The sequence below is a fragment of the Piliocolobus tephrosceles genome, chromosome 8, assembly GCF_002776525.5.
Source record: "Piliocolobus tephrosceles isolate RC106 chromosome 8, ASM277652v3, whole genome shotgun sequence".
Taxonomy (NCBI): Eukaryota; Metazoa; Chordata; class Mammalia; order Primates; family Cercopithecidae; genus Piliocolobus; species Piliocolobus tephrosceles.
The window spans coordinates 113,113,764-113,132,629 of NC_045441.1; the positions used below are offsets into that span (position 1 = coordinate 113,113,764).

At 38.8% G+C, this 18,866-nt stretch overlaps 1 protein-coding gene across 2 annotated transcripts in view; it reads left to right on the top strand.

Moving 5' to 3' along the window:
- The first annotated feature begins 215 nt into the window (after positions 1 to 215).
- The window catches only part of HYAL4 (hyaluronidase 4), a 38,566-nt gene continuing 19,915 nt past the window's right edge, over positions 216 to 18,866 (top strand). The window contains exons 1-2 of one of the 2 annotated variants that reach the window (XM_023223552.2): positions 216 to 743; positions 3,108 to 3,177. The gene's annotated coding sequence lies outside the window, so the exon portion shown is untranslated. Of the gene's footprint in view, positions 744 to 3,089; positions 3,178 to 18,866 lie in introns of those variants that run through there. The other variant, XM_023223551.1, reaches the window with a different exon arrangement.

Below are 18,866 nucleotides of genomic sequence, written 5' to 3' on the forward strand. Positions count from 1 at the left end.
AATCCCCCAATCCTTTGTGCTTTCCTGGTGAGGCAACGCCCTGCCCTGCTTCAGCTCACCCTCCGTGGACTGCACCCACTGTCCAACCAGTCCCAATGAGATGAACCAGGTACCTCAGTTGGAAATGCAGAAATCACCCGTCTTCTGTGTCAATCACACTGGGAGCTGCAGACTGGAGCTGTTCCTATTTGGCCATCTTCCAGGTTCGATAGTTTTTTATTTTATTTATGCTATCTATTTCTTCCCCCCCCCCTTTTTTGTTTTGCTTTGTTTTGTTTTGTTTTGTTTTTTTGAGATGAAGTCTTGCTCTGTTGCCCAGGCTAGAGTATAGTGGTGTGATCTCAGCTCACTGCAACCTCTACCTCCTGGGTTCAAGTGATTCTCCTGCCTCAACTTCCTGTGTAGCTGGGACTATAGGAGCATGCCATCACGCCCAGCTAATTTTTATATTTTTAGTAGAGATGGGGTTTCGCCATATTGGCCAGACTGGTTTTGCATTCCTGACCTCAAGTGATCCGCCTGCCTCAGTCTCTCAAAGTGTTGGGATTACAGGGGTGAGCCACCGTGCCTGGCTATTTATGCCATCTGTTTCACTGAAGATTTCTCCCCTCATTTCTTGTATCATTTTTAAAAATTTCCTTACATTGGACTTCACCTTTCTCTGATGCCTCCTTGATTAGCTGACCTTCTGAATTCTTTTTCAGGAAAATCAGAAATTTCTTCTTGGTTTGGAGCCATTGCTGGTGAGCTAGTGTAATTTTTTTTTGGGGGGGGGGGTTGTTAAAGAAAGCTGTTTTGTCATATTAGCAGAATTGTTTTTCTGGTTTCTTCTCACTTGGGTTGGCTATGTCAGAGGGATGGTATAAGGCTCAAGGCTGCTGTTCAGATTTTTTTGACGCATGGGATGTTCTCTTGCTGTAGTATTCTCCCCCTTTTCCTATGGATGTGGTTTCCAGAGAGCTAGTAGTGATTGTTATAGCAGTGATTGTTATCTCTCTTCTGGATATAGCCACCTAGCTGGTCTACCAGGCTTCAGGCTGGCACTGTAGGTTGTCTGCACAGAGTCCTGTGATGTAAACCATCTGCAGGTCTCTGAGCCGTGGATACCAGCACCTGCTCTGATGGAGGTGGCAGAGGGGTGAAATGGACTCTATGATGGTTCTTAGTTTTGGTTGCTTAATGCACTATTTTTGTATTGGCCTCCTGCCAGGAGGTGGCACTTTGAAGAGAGCATCAGCTGTAGTAGCATAGGGGCATCAGGCAGTGGGCAGGGCCCTAGAAATCCCAAGAGTATATGCCCTTTGTCTTCAGCTGCCAGGGTGGGTAGGGAAGGACCATCAGGTGGGGGCAGGGCTAGGCGTGTGTGAGCTCAGACTCTCCTTGGGTGGGTCTTATGGCAGCTGCTGTGGGGGATGGGGGTGTGGTTCCCAGGCCAATGGTGTCATAGTCCCAGGAGGATTAGGGTTGCCTCTGCTGTGTCATGCAGGTTGTCAGGGGAGTGGGGGAAAACTGGCAGTTATAGGCCTCACCCAGCTCTCACATAACGCAAAAGGCCAATCTCACTCCCACCTTGCCCTCTCAAACAGCACCGAGTCTGTTTCCAAGCAGCGGGCAAGCAGGGCTGAGAACTTGCCCCAGACTACCAGCCTCATAGCTGTGAAAGCAAACCAGACTTTTGTGCCTCCCTGTCTGTGGAGTCTGCACACCAGATTCACACTCTCTCCCTAGGTCTGGACAGAAGACTTCACATTCCGTTGGAATTGTTACAAAGTTCAGCTGGAAGTTTCCTTTTCCCTGTAGTCTTTTCTAAATACCTCTGGCAGCTCTCCCTAAGGACCCCTATGAGACAAGGCAGAAATAGCTTTCCAGGGGACTCAGAGAGCCCACAGGAATGTTCCTGCTGCTTCCTCTACCTCTGTATTTCACTCAGCTCTCTAAATTGACCCAGCTCCAGGTAAGGTCAGAATCTTCTCCCGTGATCTAGACCTTAAGGTTCCCCACTGAGGGTGTGTGTTTGGGGGCGGACAATCTCCATTTCCCACTTCCACAGCTTGGGCTGTATTTGGGGTGTCTCCTGGGTCCTCCAGGAGCAATCTGCTTCCTTCAGAGGGTCTGTAGTTTCTCTCAGCTTTCCTGGTTATTTTCTGCAGTTGTTCTGGAGCAAAAGTTCATGATGCAAGTCTCCACATACTGCTCTGTCTGTTCACGTGAGAGCTGCAGTCTAGTCCTGCCTCTTGTCTGCCATGATCTCTTAGAATGACTTTCTACTATGAGTTTTGTTTGTTTTTGTCTTTCTACTTTTAAAAACATTTCTGAGATACACTTCTAGTTGTTTTCAGTCTTTGAGTCATGTTACCCCTTTTCATTTTCAGCTTTATAGTGTACTTTTTTCTAATCATAGGTGCTGAAATGACACAGTAAATAAATACACATGTTCAGTTCACCATCTTGAGCCATTAGGTCTAGTAAATTCATGTTGTACTTACTCAGGATGATACCTAATACTCTATAGAGTCAATGATTCCATTATCATTACACCTGTAATCCCCGCACTTTGGGAGGCCAAGGCAGGCAGATCACAAGATCAGGAGATCAAGACCATCCTGGATAACATGGTGAAACCCTGTCTCTATTAAAACTACAAAAAAATTAGCCGGGTATGGTGGCATGCGCCTGTAGTCCCACTCGGGAGGCTGAGGCAGGAGAATCACTTGAACCTGGCAGATGGAGGTAGCAGTGAGCTGAGATTGCACAACTCCACACCACCTAGGTGACCGAGTGAGACTCCGTCTAAAAAATAATAATAATAATAATAATAATACATGTTTTAGTACACAAAGCACTTGACTCCCTTTTTTCTCTTTATTCTGGAAGTCTTACGTATACAGTTTTCTTTTCTTCCTTATTTTCCAAATAAAGAGTCAAAGTTTTTTTCTTCCGTCTTAGGTTAGTGAATTTCAACTGGGTGTTTTCAGAAAGAAATGGTCCTGTATAGCAAGATGCTTTTAAGAGAACTGACTTTGGTTATAAAGAGATTTAATGCAAGCCTCCAGTTTAACTTGGAGGACTGAGTCACCCCTGTAATAACATGTTTGAACCGCAGACAGGGCATCCTTTGCCATTCAACCTCTGATTTGCACAAGGTGACTAAAGGACCGGCAACAAACAAAAGCAAAGGTAAAATAGACTTTTTTTCCTGTTTGTAAAAAATTTTTTGATTGTTTTTAGAATTTTGAAGAGTTAGAAAAAAGCCAATATTAATTTCTTGGAATGCTCAATTCCTTTTGTAGCCTAACTTAACTTTACTTAATTTTCAAATGCAGTACCTTTTGAAATGTGAGTTTGTTTTTATGAACCAAGCAGCCTAAAATACACATTTGTCACTGATAGTTACGAGCTAAATTTCAGTTAACTTTTTATTTATCATAAATCTACCTTTGAAAATAATTCCCACTTTAATGACTACTCAAGGCTTTCTTTATTTTTTTCTGTGCGCATAGTTTCTGTGATTGCATTACTAACCTGAACTTGTGATCACATCAAAATGTATTCCATGAAGCAGGTTAGTCAATTAACTACAAATAAGCCATAAGAACACATGACTTTATGAGAGAGCCACAACTTTAATATTTTTTGAATCAATAGATGTGAAGCATTCCTCAAGCTAACTGTATAAACATAAATGTTTTCCATTAAAGTATAAGTGCATATTTTGACAAAGATTTTACTTTTGCAACATCTTTAATGAAGCATATTTTTCATACCTAATTTTATAGTTATACGTACCATGATGGTCAATACAAGAGGACTGTTTGTTGGAATAAGTATTGCAGATTTTAGGAAGCATGCAACATTTAAAAGGGCTCAGAAAGTGGATGATTTTCGATTGTAAAACTGGGTTGTACATTTTCTTTCCAAATATTGTTAAAGTGACTGAATATTTAGAGATAACAATCATCTGGCATTTCAAAAAAGATCTTAGTAATTGGAGAGGAGATAAATAAACATATACATATATGTACATATGGATAGATTTAGATTTTCCAGAAAAGAAAGAACAAGTACCAAAACAGTACAAGAAAGGTAAATCTTAAATCATTCAACCTATTAAAGAGAAATCTTAAAGTTGAGAAATGTAATAATGATGTGGAAAATGCTGTTTAGTGACTATGTATTTGACTGTATGTAGGTATATAAAGTGAAAATTTGAAAAATTATGAGCTAATAAAACTTGTTATCTCTAGATCCTGAGTACCTGAATAACTAATGTACAGTCTCTCTCTCTCTCTCTTTTTCTCTCTCTCTTTGAGACAGGGTCTCTCTGTCACCCAAGCTGGAGTGCAGTGGCGTGATCTTGGCTCACTGCAACTTCTGCCTCCCGGGTTCAAGTGATTCTCCTGTCTCAGCTCCTAAGTAGCTGGGATTACAGGCACCCACTACCACGCCTGGCTAATTTTTGTATTTTTTGGTACAAACAGGGTTTCACCATGTTGGCCAGACTGGTCTTGAACTCCTGGCCTCAAGTGATTGGCCCGTTTTGGCCTCCCAAAGTGCTGGGATTACAGGTGTGAGCCATGGCAACTGGTCCAGGCTTTCTTTTTTAAAACAATGTACATAAACAAAACAAAAGGGAAACCTTTTAAGACAAAACTTTTGTTCCTTCATAGACATGCTGACTTGAATCATCTTCATAATATTGGTTTGCCGCAGGGTATGGTAGAACGTTCCTGTAGTCCCAGCTACTCAGGAGGCTAAGGCAGGAGAATTGCTTGAACACAGGAGGTGGAGACTGCAGTGGACTGAGCTCTTGCTACTGCATTCCAGTCTGGGCGATGGAGCCAGACTCTAGCACAAATAAACAAATAGACAGACAAAAAACTTGATTCTCTACTTCACCTGTTTATACAAAACTTTCCTTTCTATATTTCTCATGCATTTTATCTTACGTAGTAGCATGCAACCCTCTTACATACCAGTCAGGTAGAATTAGAGTGACACTGGATTTACCTGTTTGTTTCAAAGCTTTGGGAATTCTTCCAACAAATGTGACACATGTTAGAATCATTGTTACTTGAGATACTTATTGTACTGATAAATGCAATACAATTGTAGTAATATCTAAGAGAGCTTAGTCACATGATTTATTTCAGCCTTGCTTGTAAATTAGAATTAGTTTGATGATGCAAAGAAGAGCTCTTGTTGAAATATGAATACTTAGATTTTTGTTGTTGTTGTTGAGACAGGGTCTCACTCTGTCACTCAGGATGGAGTGCAGTGGCACGATCACTGCTCAATGCAGCCTTGAACTCGTGGGCTCAGATGATCCTCCCACTTCAGCCTCCCAAGTATCTGGAACCACAGGAACGCACCACCCACTGGCTAATTTTTTTGTAAAGACAGGTTTTTGCCATGTTGCTCAAGCTGGTCTCTAACTCCTGGAATCAAGCAGTCCTCGGCCTTGGCCTTCCAAAGTACTGGGATTACAGGCGTGAGCCACCGCACCACTCTACTTATAATAGAGTTACAGATACTGTGAATTTCTAACAAGAACAACCTCTAGTTGTCTTGTTCATAGACTGAAGTCTCTTTACCTAAGTACTAAGCATGTGCCTAATGTTCATAATAGGCCCAAATGCATGAATCCCGTGCTCTGTCTTTTCATGAATATGTGAAAAATCTAAATCTCATTCTCCAAGGAACAATATTTCTCTGATACAATATACTGGGTGGTTCAAGAACTGGCTACAATCCTAGGCTGGAGTTCCTCTGCCTTTGTCAAGAGAATTCCAGAACGACCTTACTGCATCCTTAGTCTAACCCAAAATCTATGATTGGAGCATTTCCAAATTTCCTTATTGTATTAGGAAATTCTCTCAAGATTACATCTGGAAATTAAAACCTATTGTGAAACATTTTGAAGTTACAACATTTGTTTAATTAGACTGCATGCGTTTAGCAGTCTTGGACAAATAAACTTATTTTTAAAGAATTAAAAAGTATTTGTATGAAAAAGTATTTCTTCACATTTATGGTTAATATATGTTGCTATGAATTAATGCAGGAACTCAACTTACTTTACTAAGATCCAAGTGCAACACAGTTCTCACACCATGTGAATAGAAAAACAAAGCAGACAACAAATTATCTAATGATCTTTTAAAAAAACATGCAAATTAATGATTAAATACTACATTTGATGTTTCAACAAAGTTTTTTAAAATTATATTTTAAGTTCTGCAGATATGTCTGCAGAATGTGCGGATTTGTTACATAGGTGTACATGTGTCATGGTGGTATGCTGCACCAATCAACCCGTCATCTACATTAGGTATTTCTCCCAGTGCTGTCCCTCCCCCAGCCCTCTGCCCCCTTACAGGCCCCTGTGTGTGATGTTCCCCTCCCTGTGTCTATGTGACTCCCACTTAGGAGTGAGAACATGCGGTGTTTGGTTTTCTCTTCCTGTGTTAGTTTGCTGAAAATGATGGTTTCCAGCTTCATTCATGTCCCTGCAAAGGACATGAACTCATTCCTTTTTATGGCTGCATAGTATTCCATGGTGTATATGTGCCACATTTTCTTTATCCAGTCTATCATTGATGAGCATTTGGGTTGGTTCTAAGTCTTCATGGTTGTGAATAGTGCTGCAATAAATACATGTTGATGTGTCTTTATAGTAGAATGATTTATATTCCTTTGGGTATATACCCAGTAATGGGATTGCTGGGTCAATTGGTATTTCTGGTTCTAGATCCTTGAGGAATCTCCACACTGTCTTCCACAATGGTTAAACTAATTTACGCTCCCACGAACAGTGTAAAAGTGTTCCTATTTCTCCACATTCTATGTAGCATCTGTTGTTTCCTGACTTTTTAATGATTGCCATTCTAACTGGTGTGAGATGGTAATTCATTGTGGTTTTGATTTGCATTTCTCTAATGACCGGTGATGATGAGCTTTTTTTCATGTTTGTTGGTCGCATAAATGTCACCTTTTGAGAAGTTTCTGTTTATATCCTTTGCCCACTTTTTGATGGGGTTGTTTGTTTTTATCTTGTACATTTGTTTGAGTTCTTTGTAGATTCTGGATATTAGCCCTTTGTCAGATGGATAGATTGCAAAAATTTTCTCCTATTCTGTAGGTTGCCTGTTCATTCTGATGGTAGTTTCTTTTGCTGTGCAGAAGCTCTTTAGTTTAGTTAGGTCTCATTTGTCAATTTTGGTTTTTGTTGCCATTGCTTTTGGTGTTTTAGCCATGAAGTCTTTGCTCATGCCTATGTCCTGAATGGTATTGCCTAGGGTTTCTTCTAGGGTTTTTATGGTTTTAGGTCTTAGGTTTAAGTTTTTAATCCATCTTGAGTTATTTTTTTGTATAAGGTATAAAGAAGGGGTCTAGTTTCAGTTTTCTGTGTATGGCTAGCCAGTTTTCCCAGCACCATTCACTAAATAGGGAGTCCTTTCCTCATTGATTGTTTTTGTCAGGGTTGTCAAAGATCAGATGGTTGTACATCTGGTGTTATTTCTGAGGCCTCTGTTCTGTTCCATCGGTCTATATTTTTGTTTTGGTACCAGTACCATGCTATTTTGGTTACTGTAGCCTTGTAGTATAGTTTGAAGTCAGGTAGTGTGATGACTCCAGCTTTGTTCTTTTTGCTTAGGATTGTCTTGGCTATACAGGCTCTTTTTTGGTTCCATATGAAATTTAAAGTAGTTTTTTCTAATTCTGTGAAGAAAGTCAATGGTAGCTTGATGGGGATGGCCTTGAATCTATCAATTACCTCGGGCAGTATGGCCATTTTCACGATATTGATTCTTCTTATCTACGAGCATGGAATATTTTTCCATTTGTTTGTGTCCTCCATTATTTCGTGAGCAGTGGTTTGTAGCTCTCCTTGAAGAGGTCCTTTACATCTCTTGTAAGTTGGATTCCTAGGTATTTTATTCTCTTTGTAGCAATTGTGAATAGGAGCTCATTCATGATTTGGCTCTCCGTTGGTCTATTATTGGTGTATAGGAATACTTGTGATTTTTGCACATTGATTTTGTATCCTGAGACTTTGCTGAAGTCGCTTATCAACTTAAGGACATTTGGGGATGAGACGATGGGGTTTTCTAAATATACAATCATGTCATCTACAAACAGGGACAGTTTGACTTCCTCTTTTCCTAATTGAATATCCTTTATTTCTTTCTCTTGCCTGATTTCCCTGTCCAGAACTTCCAATACTATGTTGAATAGAAGTGGTGAGAGAGGTCATCATTGTCTTGTGGCAGTTTTCAAAGGGAATGCTTCCAGTTTTTGCCCATTTAGTAAGGTACTGGCTGTGGGTTTGTCATAAATAGCTTTTATTATTTTGAGATACATTCCATCAATACCTAGTTTATTGAGAATTTTAACATGAAAGGCTGTTGAAGTTTGTCAAAGGCCTTTTCTGCATCTATTGAGATAATCATGTGGTTTTTGTCATTGGTTCTGTTTATGTGATGGGTTACGTTTATTGATTTGCATATGTTGAACCACTCTTGCATCTCAGGGATGAAGCCAACTTGATTGTGGTAGATAGGTTTTTTTATGTGCTGCTGGATTCGGTTTGCAAATATTTTACTGAGAGTTTTTGGATTAATGCTCATCAGGGATATTGGCCTGAAATTTGTTGTTGTTGCTGTGTCTCTGCCAGGTTTTCATATCAGGATGATGCTGGCCTCATAAAATGAGTTAGGGAGGATTCCCTCCTTTTCTATTGTTTGGAATAATTTCTGAAGGAATGGTACCAGCTCCTCTTTGTACCTCTGGTAGAATTCGGCTGTGAATCCTTTTGGTCCTAGGCTTTTTTTGGTTGGTAGGCTAGTAATTTCAGACCTTGTTATTGGTCTATTCAGGGATTTGACTTCTTCCAGGTTTAGTCTTGGGAGGGTGTATGTGTCCAGGAATGTAGCTGTTTCTTCTAGATTTTCTATTTTATTTGCGTAGAAGTGTTTATAGTATTTTCTGATGGTAGTTTGTATTTCTGTGGGATCAGTGGTGATATCCCCTTTATCATTTTTTATTGTGTCTATTTGATTCTTCTCTCTTTTCTTCTTTATTAGTCTGGCTAGTGGTCTATTTTGCTAACTTTTTCAAAAAACCAACTCCTGGATTCATTGAGTTTTTGAAAGGTTTTTCATGTCTCTATTTCCATCGGTTCTGTTCTGATCTTAATTATTTGTTGTCTTCTTCTAGCTTTTGAATTTGTTTGTTCTTGTTTCTCTAGTTCTTTTAATTGTGATGTTAGGGTGTTGATTTTAGATCCTTACTGCTTTCTGATGTGGACATTTAGTGCTATAAATTTCCCTCCAAACACTGCTTTCTCTGTGTCCCAGAGATCTGGTACATTGTATCTTTGTTCTCATTGGTTTCAAAGAACTTATTTATTTCTGCCTTAATTTCATTATTTACCCAGTATTCATTCAGGAGGAGGTTGTTCAGTTCTCACGTAGTTGTGTGGTTTCGAATGAGTTTCTTAATCCTGAGTTCTAATTTGATTGAACTGTGGTCTGAGAGACTGTTTCTTATGATTTATGTTCTTTTGCATTTGCTGAGGAGTGTTTTACTTCCAATTATGTGGTCAATTTAAGAACAAGTGCTATGTGGTACTGACAATAATGTATATTCTGTTGATTTTGGGTGGAGAGTTTTGTAGATGTCTACTTGGTCCAGAGCTGCATTTAAGTCCTGAATATCCTTGTTAATTTTCTGTCTCGCTGATCTGTCTAATATTGACATTGGGGTGTTAAAGTATCCCACTATTATTGTGTGGGAGTCTATGTCTCTTTGTAAGTCTCTAAGAACTTGCTTTGTGAATCTGGGTGCTCCTGTTTTGGGTGCATATATATTTAGGACAGTTAGCTCTTCTTGTTGAATTGATCCCTTTACCATTATGTAATGGCCTTCTTTGTTTCTTTTGATTTTTGTCGGTTTTATCAGAGTCTGTTTTATCAGAGACTAGGAATGCAACCCCTGCCTTTTTTGTTTATTCCTCCATCCCTTTATTTTGAACTTATGTGTGTCTTTGCATGTGTGATGTGTCTCCTGAATACAGCACAGCACACCGATAGGTCTTGACTCTTAATCCAATTTGCCAGACTGTGTTTTTTAATTGGGGCATTTAGCCCATTTACATTTAAGGTTAATATTGTTATGTGTGAATTTGATCCCATTATTATGATGCTAGCTGGTTATTTTGCCTGTTGATCAATGTGGTTTCTTCATAGTGTTGATGGTCTTTACATTTTGGTATGTTTTTGCAATGGCTAGTGCCATTTTTCCTTTCCATGTGTTTTGCTTCCTTCAGGAGCTCTTGTAAGGCAGGCCTGATGGTAACAAAATCCCTCAGCATTTGCCTGTCTTTAAAGGATTTTATTTCTCCTTCTCTATGAAGCTTAGTTTGGCTGGATATAAAATTCTGGGTTGAAAATTCTTTTCTTAAGAATGTTGATATTGCCCCCACTGTCTTCTGGCTTGCAGAGTTTCTGCAGAGAGATCTGCTGTTAGTCTGATGGGCTTCCCCATGTAGGTAACCTGACCTTTCTCTCTGGCTGCCCTTAACATTTTTTTCCTTCATTTTAACCTTGGGTAACCTGACAATTATGTGTCTTGGGATTGCTCTTCTCGAGAAGTATCTTTGTGGCATTCTCCATATTTCCTGAATTTGAATGTTGGCCCAGCACTTTGGGAGGCTGAGGCAGGTGAATCACTTGAGCTCAGGAGTTCGAGACCAGCCTGGGCAACATGGTGAAATCCTGTCTCTGCAAAAATATAAAAATTAGCTTTGGCATGGTGGCACACACCTGTAGTCCCAGCTACTCAGGAGGCTGAGGTGGGAGAATTGCTTGAGCTCAGGAGGTCGAGGCTGTAGTGAGCTGATATTGTGCCACTACACTTCAGCCTATTTCTGTCTCAGAAAGAAAAGAAAAGAAAGGAAAGAAAAGAAAAGAAAAGAAAGGAAAGAAATGTATATATAGCTAATCATGTGAGATGTAAACCAAAAAGTGAAGAAAATTATATACAGACATAGTCCAACCAACTCTTTATAAGCCAAATCTTCTCAGATTGCTTAATTTGATGGGCTTGAAATCTCATAGTCAAGTTTAATGAAGATTGACAGAGATATTTTAGGTAGAAAACATTAGGTGCAATGCCAAAAGACATTGCAAACTCAGGCATGACTTAATCAACTATGTGGCAGTCAGCGCCACATATGGACATCTTATGTCCATTGAGCCGTATAGTGGGATTGTTGTCTAGGTTAGAAGATCTGTCTTATGTGAAAATGTCAACCAGAGAAAGGCAAGGGTGCAGAGACGCATGGGGAAAGGGGAGTGTGCAAGATCCTGTCCCATATTTATAAATTGGAATTTAAGTTCTAGTTCATAAATATAATTTTCAAAAGTTGAGACTTTAGTTTATAAGAAGAGAATAGACATCAATACTATATTTAGATAAATAAAAGGGCATTACTATTATCATTGCACTTCTCTGCCCAAAAAGACAGTATTGTGATATGCTGGGAAGGCAAGTTAAAACAATAGAAATAAAAATTGAATAGGAAAAACAATGAAACCTTTTCTAGTGTGCTGTTTATGGTAACTGGCTCCAGAGTGTAAGATTTTAACCTGCACTCTTTACTGGCTTCTGTTAAATTGCACTGAGATATTTTGTGCTGTAAACACACCAGGGTAGCTGGACATAATTCAAACAAAGCAATCAGATTTGAGAAGGATTTAGAAAAGAAGAGTGTGGGGAAGAATAAAAAGAAATAAGAATAATGCCATAGACGTTGAAGAATAAAAAATAAGATCAGAAGTTAGTCTTCATCAAAAAGGTATGGGTGATGAAATAAAATTGAATTGAAGTCTTTAAGAAACTCCAAGGAAAAAAGTTATCTGATGCTGAAGAAGTAACAAACAATCTAGCTTCCTGAGTTATTTAACATTATGATGAATAAATCACCAAAACTAATATATAGTCAAAGAAATAAGAAAGAACAATCATTTTTTCATACCTAGTTTCTCCGCATATGTTTATCTGTTGTAACCAGAGTTTTGCCTTGTTTACAATCAGAGAAGGCCTATTACTCTAAAGTGTATTTTCCACTAGTATTAAATAATTCACTGGTATTGTGCATTACATTTTGTGGAGAATAATAATATTAATCAGTTTCTTCAAGCTTATAATCAGTGTTCCTACCAAACACCTCCTAAACCATTTCCTAAACCATTAACCACTGTTAGTTTTCTTTTACCATAGATAGTAACCAATCAACAATTAGCTTTTAATAATCAAATGTCAGAATAGAGCCTTAACTTAAAGCTTTGGCTGATAGTGTTCACTTTAGTTAAAAAAAAAAATCATTATTATTTCCTGAAAAAGGATGTTCTTTTCAGATTGCAGATAAGCATACAATTTCTCAAATAAAATTATAAAAATCATCTTCATAACAAAATCCAAGTGAGATGTAACTTTCTTTAGGAAAACTGGATTCCTTATACTATAGTCAGAATCGATTTGCATCTTCTCTTATATATCCAAAGAACTTTGAGTTTTTAAAATCAGATTGATGGTTTTGAATTAGCTGTTACAAAAACGTAGTACAAAATCCCAACAGAACTTCCTTCTCAAATAAATCTCGCCCCTGCTCACTTCTCTCACTTAGCCACCCTGTTTTCCTCCCTGGAAGCAAACAGCGTAACCTTTCATGAGTATCCCTCCTGATATGGTTTGGCTCTGTATCCCCACCCAAATCTCATCTCAGATTATCATTCCATATGTTGCGGGAGGGACCCGTAATCCCCATGTGTGGAGGGAGGGAAGTGATCGGATTATGCAGGTGGTTTCCCCCATGCTGCTCTCCTGATAGTGCGTGAGTTCTCACGAGATCTGATGGCTTTTTAAGTGTTTGGAACTTCCTCCTTCATAGCACTTTCCTTTCCTGCCACCTTGTGAAGAAGGCACTTACTTCCCCTTTGCCTTCTGCCATGATTGTAAGTTTCCTGAGGCTTCCCCTGCCATAGGGAACTGTGAGTAAATTAAACCTCTTTCCTTTATAAATTACCCAGTCTCAGGTATTTCTTTATAGCAGTGTGAGACTGGACAAATACAGCTCCAGAGATATTCCTCAGTATACAAATTATTATACTGTGTACATATGTAATTTGTGGTATATGTGTATGTGTGTATATATTATATATGTATACATTCCTTTGTTTGAAAAATGGCAACAGTCTATACACACTTTATTAGAATGTGTAGCTTGTGTACAGACATACGTGTAAAACAAATATATATTTTAAAGAATATTTTAATATCTAGTGAATGTCCTTATCAATATATAGAAGAAACCTCATTCTTTGTTGTAGGTGCACAGCATTCCACTGTATACAAGGCCATGCCTTATGTGGCCTTTGCCTTATGGTAGACATTTATTTTGTTGTCCTAATTATAAGAATTAGGAAGACATTAATTTTGTCTTCCTAATTATAAGAAGTGCTACAATGAATTACATAGAAGCAGAATTTCTTGGTGAAAGATTTTATTCATTGATAATTCAGATAGAAATTTCCAGTCTTCTGTTTCCACTAGGAATGTACTCTTTCTTCATTCAGGTTGGAGTCAATCCCTGCACATTTCACCTTGCTCAAATTTCTTATCCTGCTAAAATATATATGCTTGTACAGAGAGATAGATGATGATGGGTTGCCATTTGTAAAGCCAGGGGAACCCTAGTTTTCAAGCCACTCCAGTCAGGAATGAGGCAAAATTTGAAATTAAGCCATGTTTACCAGAGACAAGACAATGTGATATGGCTATAGTTTTTCGCCTCTCAAATGTTTGCCTTTCCTCTCCAGTCTTGTACTCTAACACTGAGAGCTAGGATCTGAGGAACTGGGATCCAACACTTTCTTGTTTAAATATTGTTCTGGTCCTCAGGCCTGAGGTTGGGGCCTCAGCTCCCCATCCCTAGTTTCTGTCTGATAACCCTGACTAGTATCCCAGCACTCCTAATCAATGAGTTGGGTCATTTTTATGGGGAGGGAAGTATTTTAAGTTGTAATCTTGACTATGGACATTGGAAAGATTTAAATAACATTTCACAGGCCACTGGATGACTTTTTAGTTCAACAACTTTAATTAAAAACCTGAAGACATAAATCAACTTAATGTTATCTTAAGGAACTTGGTTAAAAACAGGTTGACAGAAGGAACATTTTATTCAAAATGTGATCCTAAGACTCAGTGTGCTTTTCTGAGAAATCTGTTGATCTTGGCTGTAAGAAATTTCAAGTCCTAAAAGAGAAGTAATACTTTTAGACAAAGACTAAGTGTGTACTTTTATACAAAGACAATTTTAATCTCTTTCGGGTTGTATTTCTTAAAACTGCAAAATTTGCTTGCTTCATAAAAAACAAGGCCTTTGAGATGGAATAATATAGTGAATTTGCCATTAGCAAAAGTGACACTGAAATAGTCATTTTCACATATTTACAAAACTTAAGCCTATATTTAAGAAGACTGGAAAGGAAACAATTTTATACAATCAAGATAGTATAGGAGTTCTAAAATTTGTTCAGATGGAGGGACACTGTGTTCTTTGATAATAACGTAAAATAGAGTTATCATAAAATTCAGTGTCTAATGATGAATTATGGGCCTTAAGAAATACTGTTATAAAGTTGATTATATTGTAAACCCATAGGCAACAAGTTTTTAAGAAACATGTATGAAAAATACTTAATTGAGAAACCTCTAACATTAAAATATTTTGCTTTTTCTGCTGGAATACTAAAGAGTCAGCTTGCAGAGCATTGATGTTTCAAAAGAGAAAAACTTCATCAGAGAAAAAAATAGAAGCCTATTATTGGCTGCTGCTCTAATAAGCTTTTATTAGAAAATAGGTTAGCAATTAGTTCTGCAAAATTGAGCACATAGCTTTGAACTTGATAGTTCTGCTCTCTCAGGCCGATAAATGTATATGAGTATATATATTTTTCATCATTGGCAACAAAATGTAATTTTGGTCAGTACTTTCCTTAAGGGCTTGGAAATAAAACAGTGCATTTATTAAATTCCTTAGGGACCATGACCTTCAGGATATCTCTTCAAACTCTCATGGTTTTAGGAGCAGACACTTGGCATCTTAAAGATTTTTAAAACAGAACCCCAATATCATGAAAAAAGAAATAGAAGACTTGTAGATTTGGAAAATCAATTTGTTTCACTAATACATGAATATTAAGAAAGGAGTATATGCTTTGAAAAACTTTTCCAGAGCATTCACTCTGATCGTAAAGATCAGTATGGATCATCACGCTGTGTGAAGTTAAAAAACATTGCACTGGGTGTTTGAGAACAAGCACTTAGAGTTGCAATCAAAATGAAAACAAATTAGTACAATTAATGTATTGATTTATAACATCCGTTTCCTTTGCTGTGATTGTTTAAAATATTATGGTCTCATAAATAACTGGTTTGAACTGCTCTCATTTCTGTCTTAGATTATTGCAAGAGCTTCTTACACTCTTCCTGCTTCTCTCATATGTCTTTTCCCTTTCAGGCTTGCCTCAACACAGCAGCCAGAGGAATCCAGTTAAGCCCAAGGCAGATAATGTCATTCTTCTTTCAAAGCCTACCACGTCTTTCCCATCTCATTTAGAGTAAAAGCCTGAGTACCTATAAACCCCCACAAGACCCTCACTCTTTCCTCTCTGGCTCCTTTTACCTAGTCGCTGACCTCTTCAAAGGTTTTTGGAGACAGCAGGCATGCTCTGCCACAGGGCCTTTGCACCTGCTTCCCCTCATACTTCCCCCAATATCCTCCAGGCTGACTCCTCTTATCCTTGGGATCAGTGAGGCTTGTTACCATCTAGAAACAAATCCCTGCCTTATTTATTTTTCTTTGTTATCATCACTATGCAACATACTGAATATTTTATTTCCTCTTCTTATTTATTATCTCCCTCCCCTACAAGAATTTAAACGCAGTGAGGGCAGGGGCTTTTGTTTGTTTTGCTCACTATTGTATTGTTGGTACTTAGACGGAAGCCTGGTGCACAGAAAATGCTCAATAAAAATTTTCTGAATTCTTATAAGAATAAACCCTAAGTGCCTCTGCCTTCATACAGTGTCAGTGCTCCAAAGACCACCAGGAGCACACCTACAGTTAAATTAGTTGGCTTTCTTACTTATTGTGGGAAGGAAGGGTGCACACCATGAGAAACCATGGGGTGTCTCAGTAAGAGGGTATTAGGAGGAAACTATTATATTATTTAGGTTTTGGTTGGGTGATCTGGGGGAGAGTCTAAGAAGGCAGGGATTTTCTCTAGATTAGATATTGTCAGAAAGCAGAGGCGTTCCTGTGACTGGGTAAAGAATAGCAGTCATTCATTCAGCAAGAGAGAGGGATGTTTGGTATTTTGTGGGTTGCACAGTGACCTTCTTTTCTGATCTTAGACAAAATTTAAAAGTGGCCTGGCTTTGTCTCATTTTGTTGTGGTCTGAGAGTAAACGTGTCCAGACTGGTATTCTATGACAGTGTTTAAGAGAAGCATTGTGCAGCCTAGCTGTGAGTGTAGTACTCACAGTTTCTGAATGCCAGGGGTTGCTCTTTTTTTTCTTTTAATTTATCACAAGCAAGTAAGCTTCTTTGGGGAAGGAGTGAGAAGGGACATAGGAATAAGCAGGGGACAGGGATTAGAGGCTTTTTCACAGACTCTTGTAGCTGTACATGGTGGTCCTGTCTTCCCACAAGAACACCCCTCCTGCCACCTTCTTCACTGTCTTCTTCACTGTCAGGAGGAAGGGGCAGTGATGAGGTGAGGTCCTTGAGCCGACTTGAAATAGGCCCTGTCTGTTTGCTGCTTTTGCCACATTTGTCTCTGGTCAGGGCAAGAAGATTAGAACTATGAAGCCAAGGTCAACCTAGTAGCAGCTTAACCTTCCTCACTTTCTTTCACCAGAGGAGGAGTCAGGAGAAAGCTACTTCCCTTTACTTATGGCTTTAATGAGTATGTCATTTTCATTGAAAATCATTTGTCCAGGCGCCTTTAAAATGTCTTCACAGAAGTTTCTTGTTGAAGGAAGGGAACTAGTCCTTCATATATGTCCCGAGAACAGACCTTACTTCTAAGAAGAGAAAACTGGGTGATACAATTTAACGGCCAAGTCCAGGTTAAATTCCTCATTCGCCTCTACTTCCAATATCTTGCTAACTCTTTCTAAACATTCTGTCATTTAGAGGTTTGTTTACAGGAGCACATTTTCCTAGGCAGATTATGGAAGGGGGAAGGGAGAAAGAAAAGGAAGGTTGCTATCGCTGGTGACACATGGTTAACTGTGGATAATTACACAGGTTGCTATGCTACACGAACTAGTCAAGATAAGGCAGAGCTCAGCGGTAGGGATTTTAATGGCATAGGTGGGGTGAGGGAATAAGGTCTAGAGAAGCTCTGAAGCAAAGGGCGCTTTTGGAAGGGCAGGTTTGGGGAGTTTCCTTGGTGAAGGAAGGACAGGAGAAACAGAGATTGCATGGTGGGACAGGGAAGGGAAAACAGTGTCTGAGAGGGATCACTTGAGGGGATCTCCTTCCAACAAGCCATATTTAACGAGGAGGGCACACCGGTGCCCTGACCTGGCTGCAAAGGAAGCAGAAACCTGACATACAGCAAGCAGAAGACACGGGCACAGGATTTTACTTATTTATTTTCCTTCTTTGGTTGTGCACCCACACATTTTATCAGGAGCTGTGTCTGCCATCTGCCATGTAAGGTGCACCTCCAGTTCACCAGAACAAAGAGAATAATAACATTCCAGGATAGGAGAAGAGAATCACTTGGTAACTTTGTAATAAATGAACCAGGATGTTCTATGGTGGTGATGAGGGAGCCAACCAAAGGAGAAACAATAGTCAGTGGAAAACTATGTTTTGTATGATACCAAAGCAGGAAGTGCCTGGCAGAGTAGATTTTTTCTTTTTTTGGTACACAAATATAGTCCTTTCTTTTTTTTTTTTTTTTTTTTTATTATACTTTAAGTTCTAGGGTACATGTGCATAATGTGCAGGTTTGTTACATATATATACTTGTGCCATGTTGGTGTGCTGCACCCATCAACTCGTCAGCACCCATCAATTCATCATTTATATCAGGTATAACTCCCCAATGCAATCCCTCCCCCCTCCCCCCTCCCCATGATAGGCCCCAGTGTGTGATGTTCCCCTTCCCGGGTCCAAGTGATCTCATTGTTCAGTTCCCACCTATGAGTGAGAACATGCGGTGTTTGGTTTTCTCTTCTTGTGATAGTTTGCTAAGAATGATGGTTTCCAGCTGCATCCATGTCCCTACAAAGGACGCAAACTCATCCTTTTTTATGGCTGCATAGTATTCCATGGTGTATATGTGCCACATTTTCTTAATCCAGTCTGTCACAGATGGACATTTGGATTGATTCCAAGTCTTTGCTATTGTGAATAGTGCCGCAGTAAACATACGTGTGCAATGGAAATGAATTTTAATTTTAAAGGAAAGCTTCTTCCCCCTTCTATTAATGAATGCATATGCAAATCTATTTTTCTTACCTGGAGGCAAAATATAATAAAAAAATCAAAGAAAAGGAGAAGTTTTGAGTACCACAATTTTTCTTACTCATAAAATTAGATTCCCTTGAAGATATTATTCTCTTCAAATCATAATTTAGAACTGCAGTAGGATATATTTCATATGCTACTAAGTAGGGTAATTTTATTCAGCTTTGTGCATGGAAGAGTATATTTATTCAATAAATGAAAATATCTACCTCTATAGCTCTTAAAAACTGGTGTTTTGTGTTTATCCATTTAC